The 21,701-nt window shown below is 46.5% G+C and overlaps 1 protein-coding gene and 1 long non-coding RNA gene across 2 annotated transcripts in view; one reads left to right on the top strand and one right to left on the bottom strand.

The window, feature by feature from the left end:
• Positions 1 to 21,701, bottom strand: part of LOC138569474 (GATA-binding factor 1-B-like) — a 200,195-nt gene that overhangs the window by 178,134 nt on the left and 360 nt on the right. The window lies entirely within an intron of this gene.
• LOC138569475 (uncharacterized) overlaps positions 1 to 21,701 on the top strand; it is a 217,849-nt gene that overhangs the window by 262 nt on the left and 195,886 nt on the right. The window lies entirely within an intron of this gene.

A 21,701-nucleotide genomic window follows, 5' to 3' on the forward strand; every position in this document is an offset into this window, starting at 1 on the left:
TAATGATTTAAGATCACGGGCGAGAGGATGGATCATTGCAGGACTCCACAGAAGATGGGTAGAGTTTGTGATATGGAGGAAACCATGTGTACAAACTGGTGGCGATTAGCAAGGTACGATTTGAACCAGCTGAGGATAATCCCGTTGATCCCATGCAGTGATGTAGACTGTCAGTGAGGGTCTGGTGGTCTGCAGTGTTAAAGGCTTCTGAGAGGTGAAGGAGAACCATGAGACAATAATGGCCATCAACAAGGCTTTTAAGGGCATCGTCGATCACCTTGATGGTAGCTTTTTCTGTGCTGCATCTGGGTCGAAAGCCTGATTGGTAAGACTAAAGGAGGTCGTTGGCTTTGATGTGTTGGAGGAGTGGCATGGCTACTGCTTTCTCAAGACACTTACCTAGGAAAGGAAGATGGGTGATGGGGTGGTAGTAGCTGAGGTTGTCAGGGTTCAGTGTTGGTTTCTTGAGAAGCGGGAGGATTTGTCCATTCCTGAGGGTTGAGCAAAGGTGGTTTGAGTTAGGGAGCTGTTGATGATTGCCAGGTAAGGGAGGAGTGCTTCAGTCAGAAGAGTACAGAGGCAGGGAGGATGTTGTCTACAAATGATGCCGCCTTTAGGGATGCTAGAATGGCAGTAAGGTCTTCCATAGTGTGTCTCTTGCAAGTTGTCTGGTTGGTTTTTTTTTGTGAGATGGGATGAGTAGTGTGCTGTCAGTTGTAGTGTTGTTGTCTATGTGTTGGTGGGTCATGCTAATCTTATTTATGATAAAAGAGTTGATGGTGGTGGCTTTCTCGATGGGTGTGGCAGGCAGAGGGTTGATGCAGTGCTTGATGGCTTTGAAGATGGGTCTGCTTTCAGTATTGGCCTTGACTATGGTGCTTTGGTAATAGTTGGCCTTGGCAGTGGTGATCATTCGTCTCCATGTAGCACAGAGTTCCTTGAGAAGGGCAAGGTTGGATGTGCTGCAGGATTTTCGCGAAGTCTTCTCTTTCTGATGGTTAATTTGTTGAAGTTGAGTTTTTGAGTGTACCAGGGTGCAAAAGGTTTAGGCTTGCGGGTGCGCTGTTTCACTATGGCATGGCGATTCATGTTGGTTGTGAGGGTGGAATTGAGTTTTTAGAAGAGCGAGTCACACTCATGGTTAGTCGGACGTAAAACAGACCATGTGAAGTTGAGTTTGGTGAGGTTTTCCATGAGAGACTTTACTAGGAAGTTCTTTAATGATCGGAAGTCTTGTTTGCAGGGTTTTTAATGAGTTTGCTTGACTTTTGTGTTGTGACTAATGTCAAATGGGATTGCCAGAGGGTCAGACCAGTTGAGCTGTTTTGGAGAGCTGTGATTTTGGGTGGGCAGAGCAGTGGTGATGAGGTTGAGGATATTATCCCTCCTGTGAGTTGGGTCTTGCATGTGCTGCGTGAGGTTCAGAATGTTGAGTAGGTAGTGGAGATCATCTTTCATTGACTTGGTAGCCAGTGAAGTTGAAGTCGCAGAAGAAGATATTGTTGGCATGTGTGAGAGATATGTTAATGTTAAAGGACATTTGTACCACGCACTATCACCACGGGAGTGGTGCCCTGGCGCTCGTGGTGGTGACCAAGTCCATGAACTCTTTGATGCAGGAGGTGTTGGCTTGGGTCGTCTGTAGATTAAGTGAAAAGTGACACTTTCTGTTGGGGAGAGTTGAAAGTGGCAGGGAAGACTTTCGAAACAACCAATGGTGGAGACATCCAGTTGGGTGCATGGCCATGGTGCCTTGCGAATGGTGGCAACCCTCCGCCAAACTTGTTTGGATGGACTTGGAGAATTCTGTAGCTTGTGGGGATGAGGACAGCTAGGATGTGGGTTGAGGTGCATGCCACCCAGGTCTTAGTAATGAAGATGACACAGCCTCATCATCACATGTGTGGTGATGAGGCCGGCGATGTCAGCTGCATGGCTGATTGTTGAGCTTACATTAGCAAGCATCAGTCTTCTTGTGGTTGTGGATGATAGAGTGCTAATGGAATCTATTGTCACGCGAGTGAGATTGCTGTGATGTGGTGTCCATGATGTTGCTGGTGAGGGGTGTGGTTGGCGATGAGTGGTGTTGGTTGGTATGGGTTGTTGGGAGAGAGGGGTGCAACACATATTTGAGGGAGTTTACCTGATGTCAGAGGAGCAGGGGTTCTGTTCCTGGGTCCTACTGGTCCAAACCGATCCAAACAGTAATTGCCCTTTTCTTTGTCTGTCCTTCACTTCAGACACCTGGGCGAGAGACGCCCTTGATCTAAGAGTTAATAAAGGAAAGGAAGGGGCTGTGATAGGGGCACATACACCAGATCCATATATATATATATATATATATATATATATATATATATATATATACATATACACAGAGGCAATACAATACCTCACCGGTTTAAACACAGAAGAGTAGAAATGTGATGGAGATATATTTCAATACCTGGCAGGAATGTGTGTGAGGGGAGATTGCGATACCCCCCAGGTATACAGACAGCAAAGGAGACAGGTCATAGATATATAGAAATCTACGAGGAGTATAACTACGGTACAGTGGGGCGGGGGGATAGTGACAAATACATCAGATCTGAAAAAGGCAATGAGCTGCCCGAGGATCATACATGAAGGAGAAGGGCGATGCGGACGGGCCATTGAAATATTACGCAGAGGAGAGAGTAGAAGTGACAGGAACATTTAAATACCCCAGGGGTATAAAGCAGGAGAGGGAAGATGTGATAGAAACACATACATGAAATGCATGAACAGAGAAGATGAGAGATTTGATGGAGCAGAAACAAATACTTTGGATGCAATATTAAAAAAGGGGGGAAATATGATGGGGTATTTGAATCCCACAGATCGAAGCTGTGCCGGGGCATTTAAATACTCCAGGGCTATAAAAGAGTAGTGGGAAGATAAGATAGAAACGCATGCATAGTATGTGAAAATACAGAAGACAAGAAATGGGACGGGTCATTTAAATACCTCAGAGGTCAAAATGTATGTGAAGGGAGATGTAATAGAGGAATTTAATCAACCAAGGGGCATAAAACAGAAGAGGGGAGACAGAATCAAATAGATCAAAGATATAGATAAAGGAGGGGGAAATGTCATAGGGGCTTTTATATGGCTCAGGTACAAGCAAAGTAGAGGAACCACACATTGCGGAAAATGATTTATTATTTATTTATTTTATTTTTGTATTTATAATGTGCCGAAAGCCCGCAGGCATCAGGGCGCAGAAATAGAGGAGAAAGGGAAAGAACTTAAAGAAAGGAAGTTAGTCAAAAATAACTGTCTTCAGCCTTTTCCTGAATGCTAGAAGATTCTTTTCCGCAGCAAGACCTTTTGGGAGACTATTCCACAGATCTGCCGCCTGTACCTGAAATGATTTCCCCAGACCCTTCACTCGTCTACTCTTCGGAATGGCCAGATGAACAAGATCACTGGATCTAGTTACTCTCTTAGGGCAATAGACCCTAATTTTGTCTTGGAGATGGCTAGGTGCCTGACCATAGAGGCACTTATGCACAATGGTGCAGACTTTAAAGAGGAACCTGGCTGCCACTGAAAGCCAGTGCTGACCTTTACGATGCTCGGTAACGTGTTCTCTTCTAGAGACCCCTTTAATGATCCGCACAGCATCATTCTGCAAGACTTGCAACCTTTGCCCGCAGCCCCTGCCAGCACCAACCAGGAGTGCACTTCAATAATCAATATGTGGCATAATCAAGGCCTTGACTATGGTGGTACAATTAGTCTCCGAAACGAAAGGTTCAACTAATCTAAGTAGTCTTAGAAAATATTGTGCCTTGTTAGTAGTGTTTTGGACTTTTGCTTCTGAACTCAGTGAAGCTTCCAAAACGACTCCCAGAGTCTTAACTTTTGAGACGTCATTAATGAGCTGGTTCTGAATGACAAAGCTCGAGTAAGCGCCATCCAATTTCGCACATGCCTGGGTGGAGCCAAAAATCAATAGTTCCTTTTTGGCTGCATTGAGGTACACACCATTGTTTGTCATCCAGATCTGGATACTATTATAGATTCTAGTGATGAGGGCCAGGTCTTCTTCATATTTCCCACTGATATTGATAATTAGTTTGGTGTCGGCAGGATAGTTTGAGAAACTCACTCCCAGTGAGTCAAGAAGATCACACAAAGGTCAGCAGAATATATATTAAAGAGGGCTGGACAAAGGCAGACATCCTGCAGTACACCACCTAGTAACCTCTCTGGTTTGGATCTGGCTTCACCCCAGATCATTTTAGACATCCTATTGTGTAAGAAGGATTAAATCCTGAGGGCTACCTTCTCAGAGCAGCCAGTTGTTTTTCAGGCAATCCTCTAGTTCCCTGTAGTTCACAAGGTCGAAAGTTGCTGATAAATCTAGCAGCATCAACAAAGCGTCCTTGCTCTTGTCCATGATCTTAAGCATTTCCCTCTGGAGGTCCAACATGGCACTTTGAGTGCCATGGTGAGGTCTAAAACCCGATTGTCTGGGGTGTAAGATTTCCGACTTTTCCAGGTGGTCTTGCAGTAACAAGGTGGCCACTTTTGTCCACCACCTTCATGAGGAATAACACATTTGTGATAGGCCTATAATTAGAGTAGAACTTCTGATCTAACTCTTGATTTTTTTTAACAGAGGGGTTACTGCCACCCTTTTTAATGAGTCAGGTAAACAGCTGTCCCTGAAAGTGGTATTAACAAAACGAACCAGGAAGGGCAAAAAGAGTTTAAGGTGTTCCAGAATTATTTTAGCAGGAAGAATTTCCCCTTCATGAGTTGTAGGTTTCTTTTAGCTTAACAAGAAAATCTTCAGAGAGAGGTTTAAAGGAAAAAGCGGTACTTTGCTCACGGTTAGTTTCAGATGTATTACGAGTCCAGGGGGCCGGTGGAGAGTTGGCTAGGTTTTCCCTAATTTGGGAGTGAGCAGCTGTGATTTTATCAGCAAATGCTCTCTGCACCGCTTTACAGTCATCGTTGCTAGGAGAAAAACGGCCAATCATAAGCTGTGATTCTCGGAGAAAGGATCCCGAGATGAGACTCAGTGGCATAGTCTCAGGGTAATGTAAAGATATTTACATTTACATGCATGGAGTCCCTTCCCTGTAAGAATTAGAGAGCAAAATGAGTAACAGGTCTTTAAAAAGTATTTGGGCAGACATAGTGGAGGCATCATAGTGTGAGAGCAAAGGCTGAGCGGGAGACTAAGTAGAGACCATGGTGTTGCCGACAACCCATAGACTTGACAACGCATATTCATGTGTATAAACAATATTGTTTATATCACAAATGCCTGGAGAAATGTAACATGGTTCATGCTTCCTTCGCTTGTGACTCAGACGTGTGCAAGACGCTGGGCTGCACAGCATGGACATGTTAAAGCCAGGAAGCGGTGCATGCATTTTAAATGAAATGCTACTTGGAGGAGGGCCTGGGCTGCACGTGAACTGCATTCAGTACTGATAAAGCCCAGCTCCTAATTTCCAAACGCTCATCTGAGTCTACTCAAACTTTTTCCTGGCTGAAGATGTTCGTTGGAGTTGAGTTGTTCAATTTGTATTTGCCTTAACAGCATCAGGTAGGTTGGTAAAGGGTTAATGGCATCATTCATATTTTTAAAGATGCCCAGGATTAACATACCCCCAAACAAAAGCTCCATTTACCCCATGTTGAGGAAGGTAGAAATGCATTTGGTTCCAGAAGATCACTTTTTCCTATCAGCACACCAAGTGTTGTCCCTCAAGGGTCTATCCTTCTTCCTGCACTTTTGACTTTGTAAATGGAGACTGTGAGACTTCTGGGGGACAAACTGGGCCTCTCCATCTGGGAGCGTATCTACCCCTGTAAATGGCCTCATTTTGCAATCCCCACAACAAGCTTCATCCATCAATCTGTGAGATAAATACATAAAACAACTTGTTGAATTGGAAAACAGCAAAACAAACCAGAAGGTTCAATGGGGGTCCGCCGATGTATGCAGCATAATAAGCGGACATACACCTCTATTACTAACGAGCGCAGAGGAACAAAGCGCATTGTAAAAAAGGCTAATAGATTAGAGTCTAGTACAGCTTCAAGAGGAATAAGAATGCCCTGGTAAGGGCTGTTCTGGTCCTGAAGAAGGCGGCATACTAAAATATACACAGCCGAAACCGTTTGACCTAGATGGTTAACTGCAATCTCCACACCAAAGGAGATAATGGAAGATGGTTTACTGTCTGCACATGCAGCAAGAGGCATATTAGCTCGACATCTACTTGTGTATTTTAAATATAAAACTCCCCCTCTGGGTTATCAAGTAAGGAGGAATAAAGTTATAAAGTTAGTTGCCTTACTGCCCCAGGTGAGGGTAGGTCTTTTAAGCACCAAGGTTATAGTTCCAGTGAGGGAAAGCTTTCTTCTTTCCTGTCCCCCCTTTTAGATAGAGTGGCACATGCGTGTAACCTAAGGAAAGACACTGATAAGTAGGTCCAGTTGAGTACTTCGTTGAGGGATCTGTAGCAAGTTAGATTTTAATTGTTGAGTGGTACCTCATTAGTTGTGCTGTGGCCTCTCCATCCATCAACATGTGGATGACTACTGATTATATCTGCAGCAGTTATCTAACCAGACATTTGGTACCTCAAGTATGACCATGAAGCTATAGACGACTGGATCTCCCAGCAACTGTTCTGATCTGGAAAGAGCTGCCTCTTGCCTCCTCAGCCTCGCCTTGAAGATCTACTCAGGAGGCTGTAGCACTCAGTCCTTCTGTTCAGCCAAGGCGGATGTTCAGCTGTAGGAACACAAAAACATAATCTAACTTGACGTGAGCGGGTGGGGAAAAGCAGAGGGACTTATTTCACCACCCACTGGTCCATTTCCGTCTCATGGCCTACAGGAAACTACTCGACCAGGCAAGGGGGTAGGAGGTCCTGTGTGTTGTACTTTGTCGGGAAGGGATCCTGTCTGGCCACCTTCTGGTGGGGTAGTGCAGGGACCACTGTGATCCCCTTTCCAAAAACATCAAGTGTCTTGGGAAGACCCATGAGTCTCCGACAGAAACCAATGCCTGCTATGAGACCAGCCCTGAGCAAATCTAAAATTGGCATGTTTTCTCAGAGTCTCCTCTGGTTTGGTAATACTAAATGAGCATACCGAAACGGTAATGCGGCCTGACTCTCTCACCATCAAGTCTGACATCGCTGGGAATGGGTAATGGGTGGAATGACAACCCGCTGGTGCCACATCTACAGCTGGACGGTCCTTAGCACCCATTACACAATATGGCACCAGATTTCCATAAAGGCTAATATGACCCTGCAATCCATATCTGTGGCCCATTTTAGCTGGGAGGTCCAAACCAATGCCAGTGTGACTCATGCTTCCCAGGTCCTTATTGATGACGCTGCACACGGCAGCCCTTTTCATCCCTGGCACCACGTCCCCAAATACCCCGGAAGGTCCAATGGATAATATTGGAGGCATGGCTGCCATTCAAGAGCTATTGTTTAAGCTATTGATCTAATTCTCCTCGTGCACTTGGTCCAAAAACTCTGGGCCAACTGCACGAGGTAAGTCTGACTTCTGTTTTGAGAGATTGAAAGTTCTGAAGGCAACGTACTGGGATGGCCTCCGCCCTTTGGAACTTGGTTCAGTTATGATGAACTGCTTTCAAAAAATGTATGTTCAGTTAGATATGGCTATTTCCTGCTGCAGGGTGGCTGTATTAGGTTCTGGGGTCTGCAACCTTTGATTGCCAGACGTTTTCAGACCACAACTCACGTCAGCCCTAGAAAGTATAGTCAACGGTGAGGGATCATGGGAGTCAAAGTGGAAAACCTCTGGAGAGTCGAAAGCTGGGGCGGTCTTCCTTTTGTATTCTCGTCCTATCACCAAAGTTGTCGGGCACAAGGGTGCGATAGTGATGCCCCCTGTGCTGTGTGCTCAACGTTGTATGCACAGATGCAGCCTCTTCCTATATTTGACCACACATGGATTTTGTAAGAGGTTCCTTCACAGAATATGCAGAAACAGCCTTGGTTTGGCAATAGAACGATAGATAGTGCAGGCAGATAAGGGCAGCTCCCAGTTCATCTTGCATTGACCCTGGTCAAATAGGTGTGGAAAAAGAACAGGAAAAAACTGCAGATAATTATTGGTGTGACAAGAAGCAAACTGAGGCCCTCAGGGGCATTTCCGCCTAGCCTGATGCATAAATGTATGGCAGTCCTAAACACCCCAGAATGGGGACACGGGAGCAGGACCGAGCACCCCTCCAGAGTTTTATTTAACTTTAGGGAGAGGAAGTCACAAAATGCATTGCCTACAAAAGGTGAAATCGCTCCCTCATTTCAAATTCAGAATGCATCCATGCTTAACATTTTGTGAGTTCCAAGGACTTCTTTGGGAAAACAGATCCCAGTAGTTGGGTAAAGAGCCTATGGAATCTTCTCTAATGTCCTTCAAAGGTCAGAGCGAAATGGGAGACACTGCAGGTAGCAGGATCCCCAAGAGTCCACCATGGGCACCATTAGTGGATGGAGGGTCTCCGGAAGATATTCAAGGAATAATAAATAGCTGCTCGCCAGCAAGTTCCGGAATCCAGCCCCACAACTGGAAGCCATTTTAAACAGGCTACAGTCAATGGACGTGTTGGATGCCCTGACTGCTGTGCTTGGAAGGTGTACTTTTTCTATTCAAATCACCCAGAAAGGGCCTTACTGGCGCAGAGTTTGACAAAGTCTTCTGCAGAACAGTCAACGGCCACACAACACAGGGGGGATTGTAATTGCCTGTATATTGTCTGATGCTTGGGGGTGATAGAGCAAAACATCTAAAGAAAGCAAAGATGCAAAGCTCTGCCCCCTGGTGGGGCCATACAAGAGTGAGTACTCATACAGTTTAATGCAGGAGAGTCTGAGGCGTGAACAGCAGCCCAGATTAAAACCCATGGACCGCAGTGTTGCAGCGCTACATCAGCTGGGAGCTGGCCCTGGAGGCGTTGGTGCGGGGCGCTCAGGGCACTCTGTAGACCACCCAGCTTACAGTCATTTTACGATTCTAACAAAAAAAACGGCAAAGTTGTCATTTTTTAAATGCGCTGCTAAATTTCTAAAATGCCGTTAAACAAGCACAAACTATAGTATTTGACCCACCTAATAAAATGAGTCTGATTGACTAATGCATGTTAATTCCTGATCTCCAGTCCCCACAGGACCAGCGGCTCCAGACCCCCAAGTCACTCAGAAAAGGGAGTCTATACGTTTAGTGTTAACCTAATACTGTTATGTTCTCACGAGGATAGCTCAGAGACAACGTGCTCGACTTTGGCTAGCTCAGGTGCAACGTGCTCGCCTTAGAAGTAAGACGACACGGAGCAACGCAGGTTCGATCCCCGGGTCCGTTCTTAGAAACCTCTGGGTCTTAAGCATGTTATAAATAACTTCTCATATCATTTAAGCATACATGCAGAACAATGTACATATATGTGCTGCTATAATTACTTTTTCTTGCTGCAAAATTTGGAAATGAATGCTACTAAAGGGGCTCGGGCAAGCTTAGCAACCAGTCGGCTCCGGGTCCGGGCTCAGCCCAGTTACGCCCTAACTGGAAAGATCATTTGTAGTCGTGCGCCTGATGACTGGCATAGGCATAACATTGGGTGCAGCGGATTATTCAGAGTGGTGCGGCCACTAGTCACCTTGAACTCAGGCATTGTGGACGTTGGCAAAATAGGTTGTTTTTTATTTATTTATTTGCGATCTAATGCACGCAGTACACACACATTTCAGAAACATTGGGTAACAATGTAGAGCTTACACATTCTATAGGGCAACACATGAAACACTTTAATGGATGTCAGTTCACCAGCACCACACAGCAGTGTTTTTCAGCATGTGTTAATGCTGTCTCTCCCCCCCAAAAAAACATGAGTCCCCTCTCAAAAATATATGCTAGCATTGCCCCACTCATGCAGGGATTGCTCCCCTCAGGTCATGAGGTCTGTACTCATCTCATCCTTTTGGCGTCCAAATACAACAATGAAGCTGGTCACAACAATACATGCCAGCATTGCACCTGCAAAGCTCATTTTCGTGCAGCTAGACCCCAAAGACAGCAAGAGGCCCGTCCCAACAATATATGCCCGCGCTTCCCACCCTTCATGCTGCCAGTACCCAAATCAAATCCTACAGTCTGCCTCAATAACTGCACATATTGCCCCCAGTCCCGCATAGAGTCTCCCTCGGCGCCACCAAACGGTGCCTTTGCCATAGACACACATACACCCATACACATACATATATGTCCACATGCACAAATGAACGCAAACACGTATGAAAACAAATATATGTTTATGTACCATTTTTAATGAGCCGAAAAGCCAGGAATGGTTAACTATTTCACAACCGACACTGTCCAAACTGTCGTAATAAATGCAATAATTCGACATCCTGGAACGAGCCTTTGTGATAAACCAATCTGCTTGTAGTCATCGTTTTTGCAACTGTATGCATCATGTAGACAATATTTGCACATCAATCAGCTGTAACACTTAATGAGAGCTGAGATTTTTTAGAGGAACAGACTACCCCTGCATTGTTTGCCATTGCTGCGGCCAGGGGAGCAACTAGACAAAACTTTTGGGGAGACTAATGCTTCAAATAGTGAAGGAGAGGCTTCCTTCAGAGGCTGTGTGGGCCGGGCAAACGTACCTACATGAGTCCCCCTTCCCGTTCTCACCAAGGCATGTTTTTAGGATCTATTGTCAAATTCGCAGCAAATAATGCATTTCAAAGCACATTGGGCCAGTTATGTTGCCCAAAAACATGATAAGATTTAGAGGAAAAATGCTAATTTTATACGGGACCTGCTGGTATGGTAACGCAGTGGTTGTGATGGGGTGCATGGATGGCTTTGTCATTGCAAGCTCATTGGGCACGCCCATCTCATGTAAGACTGAGTGGCAATAGAATTGGTGTGTCTTTGGGCAGCCAGAAAGGAGGTGCCAGGCCACTGACTAGGAAGGGTGGGCCCTGAGTTTGTGCCATGGCATATTGTCACTTTACATACCATCACATAGCCTAACATCTTAGAACAGGTAATATGGCATAAAAGCTGGAGAAAGAATGTTTTGTATGGATACAAAAACAAACATGCAACCAACTGTGACATTGACATTTATTTCCAAAGTGAAAAAGGTTGTCCCCTATTATTGGTTGGAGGTTTGGGCGAGGCATGGTAACAATAACCATCTCAAAATCATTCTACCTCCCACCATAATGGACAACACATCTAGGCACACAACACCCCAACAAAACAACAAATGGAACGTATGCCACTCAAAGATATGTCTACACTAAATGTTCCTTCCAGCCAGTCAGAGAGCACAGCGAGTAAAGCGCTCATTTTGACATCCGTGCAGATCCTGCGGACGCAGGTTCGAATCCTAGAAGGACCAAACTCAGCCTTTCATCCTTCTGAGGTCGCTAAATGAGCACCACAAACCGTGGGATAAGCAGCGCTCAGATGCCTGAGGGTTTGTAACACTATATAAAAGCAAATTATTATTATTATTAAAACATCAAAGGAACCCACTTCAGATAAACCAAACCAACCCTCCACACTCCTTAAACAGACACCACGTACAACCACACACATAAATTACATCAGCAACATGGCGTGCGAATTTAGCAGTGCTCCAGAAGTATCACCCAAATCTAAAACGTGCACAGCAGGGAGAGTCCTATCTTTTCAGATCTGCACACATCATCATTACAAGAAAGCAACCTTGCTCTGTTCCCCCCTTCAAATACGTTAGTCCCATACCCTACATCTTCCAGATAACGGAGCTCCAACATCTGGTGAAAATGGCACATGTGATATGCAAGTCTGGATAACATAGCATTGCTGGACATTACAAGGATGTTCACTAATTATCCGGTGGGGGCAGTGATTAGGCCAAGCAACGTTGGTGATTTGTTGAAACAGGGGAGGAAATTATTGTTGGCTCTGCCGCAGCCAGCCCGTTGTACTAGAATCTTTGGGGCAGTGACTGACTGGCTAGGGAGGTTATACACCTACCTGTCAAATCAAGTGATATGGGAGTGAGGGAGAGGCAGTGCAACAGCACCACCATTCTAAGAAACAGCTTCACTGGCACTAATAGAGGAGCACAAAGGGACACCATTTTGTCCCTTAAATCAGGAAATCTGCCCCATTGTAGGGTATCTTTTTTCTTTAATAGTGTGAAGTTAATCACTTCTATGAACTCCAATGTTTGCAGTTAAATCACAGTGAGATTAAAATATTTGTCCAGGATCACAAAATTTGGTTAAGCAGTGAAGCTGAAATTTTAACCCATTCTGCAATTTAGGCACTTGATCACTTATTTTATGACAGTTGCTTTGACCAAATATTGAAGTTTTGGATTTCAAAGACTATTATAATGCTTGGTTAAAATGAATATTTGCAAAATACACAAATCACGTAGTAAAGCAACCTGAAAACATGTACATCTTTATAGAAACAGGTTAAAGCAAAACATCTAATTGCCGCTTCATTTCCACATTCTCAATGGAAAGCTACAAGTCCCAGAATGCAAGACAGTGCATGCATAACAAGCTCCTGTTTTACACCTCTGTACTTTAAGCACTCTAGGACACACACTAAAAGAAATTGTGTGGTAAGGTCGCTTTGGGTATTCAGTTTATTTGTCACACATTTACAGCATGCTGTTATCCATGATGTTAAGAACATTTGACTATTCTCGTAACAGTAAATCCCTTTTTTGTATGTGAAGTTAGTAAACATCATAGCTACAAGTGAATTGAAGGAGGTTTGCTGCGGTTACTTAAATTGTCTTGAAAACAGAGAGGCCTGGTAGGTAACTGGAGGAGGGTGGAAACTTTCAGGTGGAAATGTCCCATCAAACCAATTGCCTAAACAGTCACACATTAGTAAGACGCTGCTGATAAGCGTTGCTGGTAAAAGAAATGATTTACAAAAGTAATAGAGAGGATATCAAGGTTCTGGGAATGCAGTTCATCATCTGTAGCTTGTCCTGCTCCTGGCGGCTCTGAAGGTGAGAAGGTCTCTTCAACACTGGCCTGGAATTTTGTGGGAGTGGGTGGCTGCCGCCATTGACTGAACTGCTGCCCGTTGGCAAGGCATTGCATGGAACAGTGCAGGGGATGAGAGGCCGAGGCACGTTAGACCAGCGGCAGGGACATCCGGCACAGGCAGCAGCTGGGGGGAAAGTCCCGGACTGATACGAAATGTCCCAGTTTTCTTCACTGTGGGGCCAGTGCAGGGGCAAGCTGACCCTCCGGCCACTTCTCGCACCCGCAGGCGGTACCCTCATGTCCCTTGGCGAGCTCATTTGTGGGGGGCGTGTACCTGGGATTTTTGTATCGTGGAAACTTGTGGCACCTGCTCCCCGCTCTCCAGTTGCATGGCCTCAGTCGCCCATTCACGCGCGGCTATTTTTCTTTGTCTTCCTGTTCATGTTTTTTTTGTTCGATTTCTGACCCTACCAAGCCACCGCCCCATCCACCTAACATTAGAAGAGAAATAAAGAGCCAGAGGGCCTGATTTACGAAGCATTTTTCAATGGAGTTTTCCGTGTTTGTAAATGAAGCCCAGACTGTGTAACTAGACGAGCGAAACGCGCTGGTGCATCTGCTTTCCTGCTATTTCACAGTGGGAGCAGAGTTTTGTAGTCATATTTTAGCCGTTCGTGTTTGTTTTCTGGCAGTATTTTTGCTGGATGGCATTTCCCGATAATTTTCAACGTTGGTCCCTTTTAAATCTGCGGGCCCGAGGTGACCACCTCCCTCCCCTGTGCCGGGTTACTGAACGCCTCAGACGTTCTGAACAATGCCACCCAAATCTGCCGCCGCGTTCGTTGTCACTTTGTCATCCTGACAGTCTTGGGAGAGAGAAGTTTATTTTGATAACAATTCCCTGAAACATACATGGGCTGATTTACTAAGCTAAACAAGTAGCTTAAGTAAAATTGATTGATTGCTTTGGCATTTATTATACGCCTATACACAAGGGTTTCAAGGCGCAACCAGGCAAAGGAAGACATGACAAACGATCTTACTAAGCCTGGTGTCATTTAGATTGTGCAAGTGCACACAAGAAGTGGAGGGGAGAGGATACAGGGAAAGTGCAATAGGAGCAGCAGGGCTCTGAGTTAAGTGCAAGGGAGGCAGGGGCTACAAGGAGCAGCTGATCCAGGCAGTGCAACGTAAGCCAGGCGGCAGTGCAGGCTGGGCCAGGCGGCAAGTGCAGGGAGACTGGTCGGGGGAGGGGGCTGGTGCCCTGTAAGACAGTGAGGATACCAAGCAGCCAGTCAGTAGACGGATGAAGGAGCAAGGGAAAGGTTAGCAGGGGAGAGGAGCAAGAAAGAGGAGGAGAAAAGGAAGGTCTTGAGGATCTTCTGGAACTTAAGGAGATCCGGCCCAATGAGGAGAGTGGCAGGGAGGCCATTCCAGAGGGAGGCACTTGCAGAGGAGAGAGATCTACCCCCCCATTCTCTGCTTGGAGAAGTGACTGACCCGTAGAGAATTAGAGGCAGATGAGCGAGGGCTCTAGAAGGATGGTATCTAGGAAGAGATTGCGCTCTGAAACACTTGTGTATGAGCGCGATACAAATAAAATATGATATCATATTATAGTTGAAGATATTGAGGGCAACGGCCCCTGAAAGCCTTGTGGATTTTGCAGATGGTATTGAACTTGATCCTTGCATCCACCGCTAGCCAGTGTAGTGATTTCAGGGCCGGGGAGATGCGATCCCTGGGCTTGAGGCCACGGATAGGTCTTGCGGTCATGTTCCGGATGAGTTGAGGGTGAAGAGTAGAGTTAGGCAGATTGAGAAAGAGGCTATTGCAGTAGTCCAGCCTAGAGAGAACCAGAGCTCTGGAGACAGAGAGCTTCTAGGGGAAGGTGAGAAAAGGAAGAATACCTCAGAGGACGTGCAGCTGGTAGTGGTCCTTCTTGGAAAGGTCCATGATGTTGGGAAAGAAGGAGAGACCGGAGTCAAAGATGCCCCCAAGGTGTTTTGCCTCACAAGAGGGTGAGGGGAGGGGTGCCAAAGAGGCCGGCCAGAGTGAGCGAGGAAAAGCAGGAGCAGCAGTTCTAATGAGAAGGATCTCAGTCTTACTGGCATTAAGGCACAGATCGTTAGAGGAGAACCATGCCTGAATAGCGGATAGACAGTCAGGGATGAGGAGGAGGCAGAGGGTAGCCTGAAAGAGAGCTGCATGTCATATGCATAACACTGAAAGTTAGGGGAAAAGCTAGAGATCAGGAGGGCCAAAGGGGCCAGATAGATATTGAAGAGCCAGGGTAAGAGGATAGAGCCCTGGGGAACACCCCATGTGGAGAGAGAGGTGGTGGAGAGAAAGGACCCAAGCTGAATCTGGGAGGGTCGGTCTGAGAGGAAGGAGGTCAGCCACGCCAGGGCCTGATCTGTGATACCCAGGGTCTCACAGAGCCGATTAATCAGGATGGTGTGGTTGACCGTGCAGAGGAAAGGTCAAGGACAATGAGGACAGAGGGAGAGCTGGAGTCAAGGTTGAAGAGCAGGTCTTCACAGGTGTTCAGGAGAGCATTTTCCATGCCTCTGGTTGCTCTGAAGCCAGACGGATGGTCATGGAGGCAACCAACAGATTCTTGTGAAGGGTTAGCTGGGAGATAGCCAACTTCTCCAGGAGTTTGCCCAGGGAAGGGGTGATAGAGATCGGGCATAGTTTGCCAGAATGGAGAGGTCAGCAGAAGGCTTTTTTAGTGGAGGTTGCACAAGGGAGTGCTTGAGAAGAGAGGGGAAGTAACCAGTAGTGAAGGAGTGATTACAGAAATCGACCAAGGCTGGAGTAACAATGTTGTCCTTAATGGAAGTACGGGAGGGTTGGCGGCCATGGAGGGACTGAGAGAAATAGAGAGCGACAGAGGAGGAAAAAGAGGGGTGTGCGGACAGGATGTCCTGGGTTTTAGTGGTAAAATGAGAAGCCAGAGCCATGTAGAGGGCCTGGGTGGGTGTAGAAGAGATAGAACTGCAGCAGGATTGGCCAGTTCCTTGCAGATTTTGAACTGTTCGGCCGCATTGTTAGAGGCCGTAGAGATGTGGGTATTGAATATGGCCCTCTTCTTGGAGAATATGGAGAGTCTGCATTGCCTTTTGAGCCGGCGGCACACCAGTTTGTCAGAGGGTGCGCCCGATACCCCCCTTCCATTCAGCTACTCTGCACTTACGTTTCAGAGCAGCCAGATTGGAGTCGTCCCAAAAGTTGCACTTGGTGGCAGGCTTCAGGTGGATCCTTATGACAGGGGCAAGGATGTCCAGAGTGTTAGAGATGGAAAGGTAAAGGATGGAAAGGGCTGTGTTACAGTGGGAGTCAGCCGCAGGAGAAGATGGGGCAGAGAAAGTGGAGGCAAAGGCTGCCTCTGACACTCGCTTCATAGGTCGAATGACTGCGAAGTAAGGTGGCAGCGCTGGGTGGGGCTTTGCCAAGTGAACAGGAAGCTTCAAGTGAGAAGAAAGAAGGATGTGGTCAGTCCAGGAGAGAGGAATAGTGAGAGGATTAGAGAGAGGTATGTCTGAAGAGATGAGAACATCTAAGGTGTGTCCGGTTGAGTGTGTCGGACAAGAAGGTAGAATGGAGAGGGAAAGAGAGTCACATAGGTTGCGGAAAAGCCCAGAGGAGGGATCTGGGAGTCCAGGTGGATGTTGAGATCCCCCAGGAGGAGAAGCTGAGAGGTAGAGGAAAGGAGAGAGGCGGTGAGGTCAGCCCATTCAGAGAGGAGGAGGGTAACCTGTAGATGGTAGCCAAGGCCAGAGAGAGGCCAGGAGAGACAGAGCCTGCGGACCAGGCATTCAAAGGAGGAATAGGTCTGTGTGGGGATGATGGAAGCAGGGATCCATTCAGGGAAGATCAGAACCACTCCACCTCCGGGCCTGTTGGGCCTGGGCACAGAGAAGATCTTGTAGCCCTGAGGGAGGAGTGTGTCAAAACTTGTGACAGAGCTGGCCTTGAACCCTGTCTCAGTAAGAGCGAGAACATCCAGGTCCACGAGTTCAAGGAGGTGGCAGATGTCAGAGGAGTGTTTGACAGCAGAAGGAGAGTTGAGAGTAGCCACGTTGAGCAGGTTGCCACTTTTGAAAGGCTTCTGGGCAGGGGTACACAAGAGAGAGGTACACATCGGAAGTGGTAGAGGAGCCAGAAAGGTGGAAGGAGGAGGCGGCAGAGAAGCAAGAGAGGTGGTAGATGGCAAGGAGGCCAGAGGCGTGGAGGCTGGAGGTGGCAAGGGAGCCAGAGGGGAGGAGGCTGGCAAGGGAGCCAGAGGGGAGGAGGCTGGCAAGGGAGCCAGAGGGGAGGAGGCTGGCAAGGGAACCAGAAAGTCCGTAGATAGCTAGGAAGCCAGAAAGGTGGAGGACAGAGGTTGCTGAGGGGCCAAAGAGGTAGTAAGTGGCACAGGAGCCAGAGAGGCTGAAGAGGAAGGTGGCAGAGGAGCCAGAGAAGTGGTAGAAGGAGTTGCAGGGGAAGTAAGGAAGTTGGTGAGGCGAGGGAGGTGCCTATCAAATAGGAGATTGGGCTGAGGGCCCTGGACCATGACAGTGCCATTTAAATAGACATTAATGATGACTCTGGAGGACACGAAGAAGAAGAGGACCTCCCACCTGGTGCCACCATTAATGGGAGAAGACGAAGAAGGAGAGAGAAGTGCAACCATATGACAGTCCATAGGTCAGGAGAAAGTACGACAAAGAAGATGTCGGTACGAGTCTGTCTGGAGGAGGCACTGCCGTAAGTGTCAGCGATGGGAAGGGCTGGATTGCGGACTAGGGTATCCTTCTTGAGGTTCTTCCTTCCAGTCTTAGTTAGACGAGTAGGATAGGCGATAGAGAAGCAGTTGGAGAAGATGGGGGAGATAAAGAGCACCTTAGAGCGTGTGATAAAGGAAAGGGAAAGGGCAGGAAAGAAGAGAAGGAAACACTGCACAGAGCTACGCCACACAAGGTGCACAGGAGGGGATTAGGTAAAGGAGGTGAGAACAGAGGAAACCACAGGCAACAGCAGAGCACAGAAGTAGACGAGTAAACAAGGGCAGCAAACATGCAGTGAGTGGAAACAGCGGTGGGAGCCAACCATGCTCAGCTCAGCCTAAAAGGAAAAAGGCCTATGGGACACCAGTAGTAACCAACAGAGTGAGAGGGTACCTAGAGAAGAAGAGGAAGGCCTAGTGAGCACAACAGTAAGCTGTGTGGAAGAATACGAAGAAACTGTCACCTAGAGCGATAAAATGCAGAAAATGCAGGAGAAATGCACAGATACAGTGATAGAGGCCAAAACATTCACCTAGAAGGAAAAGAAATGCATAAGAATGCAAGAGAAATGCTGAGCAAGAGTTGCAGAGCCACAAGAAACACTGCTACCCGGAGAAACATAATGGTTGAGTGGTGGCACTGAAGAAAGAGATATGCGTTGAATTGGAAGTAAGCGCGAGGTAGGGCAGTTTAGTGGGATGCAGTAATAGCTCCCCCCACCGCCCGCACCTTTCTTACCTTGCGGTAGCTGCTGATCGACGGCTGCGCTACGCTGCTTGATCGCACTCTGCGTTCCGACACATTCGTCGCCCAACACTGCACCATTGGCATGCGCAGACTTTGCCGGAGAGGGTCTGATGCTCACCTCTTAAAGGTTCGGAAGCATGGACGTAGTGCAATGTGTTACGTATCAACGGGCAGCGTCTCCTGAGGTCCTGCGTCACACAACACCACAGACTTGGCCTGCGTGGACTTTTCAGAAGCTTTGCGTACGCAAATTTAGTATGCTAAAACAAATTGTGTATGTAGGATTTAAGCAATTTTTTAATGCAAGTGTCACTTAAACTATTTTTTTTAGCGTAGTAAATCAGCCTCATATACATGGTTTCTTTCTGAAACACACCAGTTTAAACCTAAAACATGTATTATTTAAGTGTGTCCATTTTACAAACACACAAGCCTCCCAGCTGCAAGTGTGTCCTGAGAAATTAAATATGGCTACACTTTTCCTTAATTTGGAGGAAAACCTGCACCTTTGAGGGGAGCCCTTAAGACACACAGTTTATTAATGTTTTAGTTTCGCCGGAGTCTAGAATAAGGAGTCAACAACAAAATAAATCAATATACAACAGTGTGGTTCATAACCCTGCTGTGGATAACTAATTAATTAAATTCACTGAAGATGCTGACATATTTTTTAAATATCTGCAATATAAACTGGATACACTATCTAGTAATATCTGCGTAATAAACAGGTATCAAATATCCCTATGGCCATTCTCCCCCAATTCCTGCCCCTCGACAACCAAAACACATCCTCCAGGGATCTGTTTGAGCCAGCACTATCAAGCAGTAACATCAAACTGAGTGCTGCACAGGGCCAACCAGTGTTATTCCTCACCTGTTTTATGAGACATAATGACTTAATTGCTGCTGTACATTTGCTACTGGTGCAATAAACATATCTTAGTCAAGGGTGCCTTCAGTCACTTTACTTATAAGCACTATGTCTATCCTCAGATCTGTCCCTGGCAATGAATTCCTGTTTAAATAACCACTGTCAAAGTCAAACGTTTCGGCATGCATATAGGTATCAGATATGCATTTGTCAGACACTGCTGTTATATGCCCAGGTACTCACACCATTTTCCAGCTGTTACCATGGTATGGTCTGATAGTGCTTGGCCAGTACCTAGTCTATGCCTAAAGAAGAGCCAAACAATTGACGTTCTTTATTCTGAGAGGTCATTCCGCTGTCCCACCATGCAATGGGGATAATCCCCTCTACTCCCACCTGAGGGTTCTTCCAGAGCTAGATTATATAGTCCATCAGACCCTGGATCTCACGAGCGGGTCAGACCTGAAATTAGCTTCAGCCTCTCACCTACACTGCTCTTACATACGCACGCGTGGTTGTTACGCTCATGCAAACCCGCTTCTATCTACTGGTCAAATAAAGATCTAATGAGATTGGTCTACACGTATTCAGGGATACGGATCGCCTGACCTGCAACCTTTTCAGACATAGGAAACAAATCATGTTTAGCTTCTCGACATCTTGTTGCATAACCTCCCAGCAAGCAGAAGAAGGCTTTTATAGTGTTTGCTTTTCGATTTTAGGATCATCCGGATGTATTTGGCCACGTCTTATCATTGTATAGTTTAGTTAACTCTGTGCCAAAGGACCCTTTGTCTAGTTTCCGTTTCAGGGCTATAATTCGGAGGATCCACAGTTGTTCTTCTGCTGCCCTCTTTGCACTTGTACTTTTATGCTTTGGCCTTTCATTTGGTATATTAGTTAATCGAGGTGTTGCCCTTGTGATGTACTGGTATTCCCCCCAGGCATGCCAAGCCCCTTTTGTTCATTCCTATTGACTCTATTCTTCGAGCCACTGTTTAGAAGACTTTCCTTTTTTTCCCCTTTTCTTTATTAAAATGCATTTGCTCATAGCAAAAGCTTAACACTTAAAAGCATAAGCATGAAAGCGAACACATTAACGAAATGTGCATGGAAAAGCTTCGCAATCTTCATGCCTCGAGCCACCTACCTCCTATTATGGAGTAAACACTTTCCTGCATAATGAACGCGGACTGTTCACATGGCCACAATCTGAGCTAAAGCGCATACGACCATGCAGACATGTCTCCACACCAGATGTACTGCGTTAGACATGACCCTCGATTGCGCAGCCACAGCTGGAGCACAGCGTCGATTGTAGAAGACTTTCCTTTAACTGACCGGACTCGAGTTATCAAGAGCAAGTTGTCACTTTATGATCTTTGAATCGTTGCAACTGATTCAATTCACTTAATATGTTGGATTGAAGCAAAGGCGTCATCTCTCTTGGAGCACAAGGTCTTATAAAAGCAGCCATGGCTACCTGGAATGTCACCACATAGTCTATCATGTATTATTGGAAGATGACATTAACCAACATCGACTTTACGCATCTCCACCTATGTGTTGTGAACACGGTTCTCCAGTACCCCACAGACTACTAGGAGTCCTTGCGTCTTTAGTATTTTTTATGCAAATGGGACATCATAAAAACATCTAATTATTTATTATGTGAATGTGCGGATCGAACAATAATGTACACAAGCTGAATAACTGGTCATAAAGAGGCATCAACAGCCTGCTGAATGATTGACTTCAAGGTCAGAAGGACAGCCAACAGATCGGGGCCTCCCTGAGTAAGGGACACTTTCCCCATATGTGTATGGTTTCTGGCTTCCGTCACTGACCCCTGCTTTCTTGTCCCAGTGGACCCTGCGTAGCAGGCTCCAAGGCCAGTTGGGGGATGCACATTCCTATTTTACTTGCTACCTAGTTTACTTCTGCAGATCCTGGCTTGTTATCCTCTATTTGATTGGTGCTGCTAGAAGCGACGCCATCTATTACCGGCGCATCCCACCTGCGCACATCCTGCGGAATGCGCCGCGCGCGGGAGGCGAATCTTCGCGAGACAAGCCCTGTGCCCGTGGCCCTCGGCCCCGGTGCGCACAGGAGCCTGCGCAGTCTTTTAACACACAGCTGCAGGCCGTCTCTCCCTGTGGACCTTTCCTTGGTCCAATAAAAGTTATCACCACGTAAAACATACATTATTCTGTGACCAAAACTCCCACCCTCCCCACAAAACATGGCATGGTGAGGCTG

The sequence above is a fragment of the Ambystoma mexicanum genome, chromosome 2q, assembly GCF_040938575.1.
Source record: "Ambystoma mexicanum isolate Mex_15411 chromosome 2q, UKY_AmexF1_1, whole genome shotgun sequence".
Classification (NCBI taxonomy): domain Eukaryota; kingdom Metazoa; phylum Chordata; class Amphibia; order Caudata; family Ambystomatidae; genus Ambystoma; species Ambystoma mexicanum.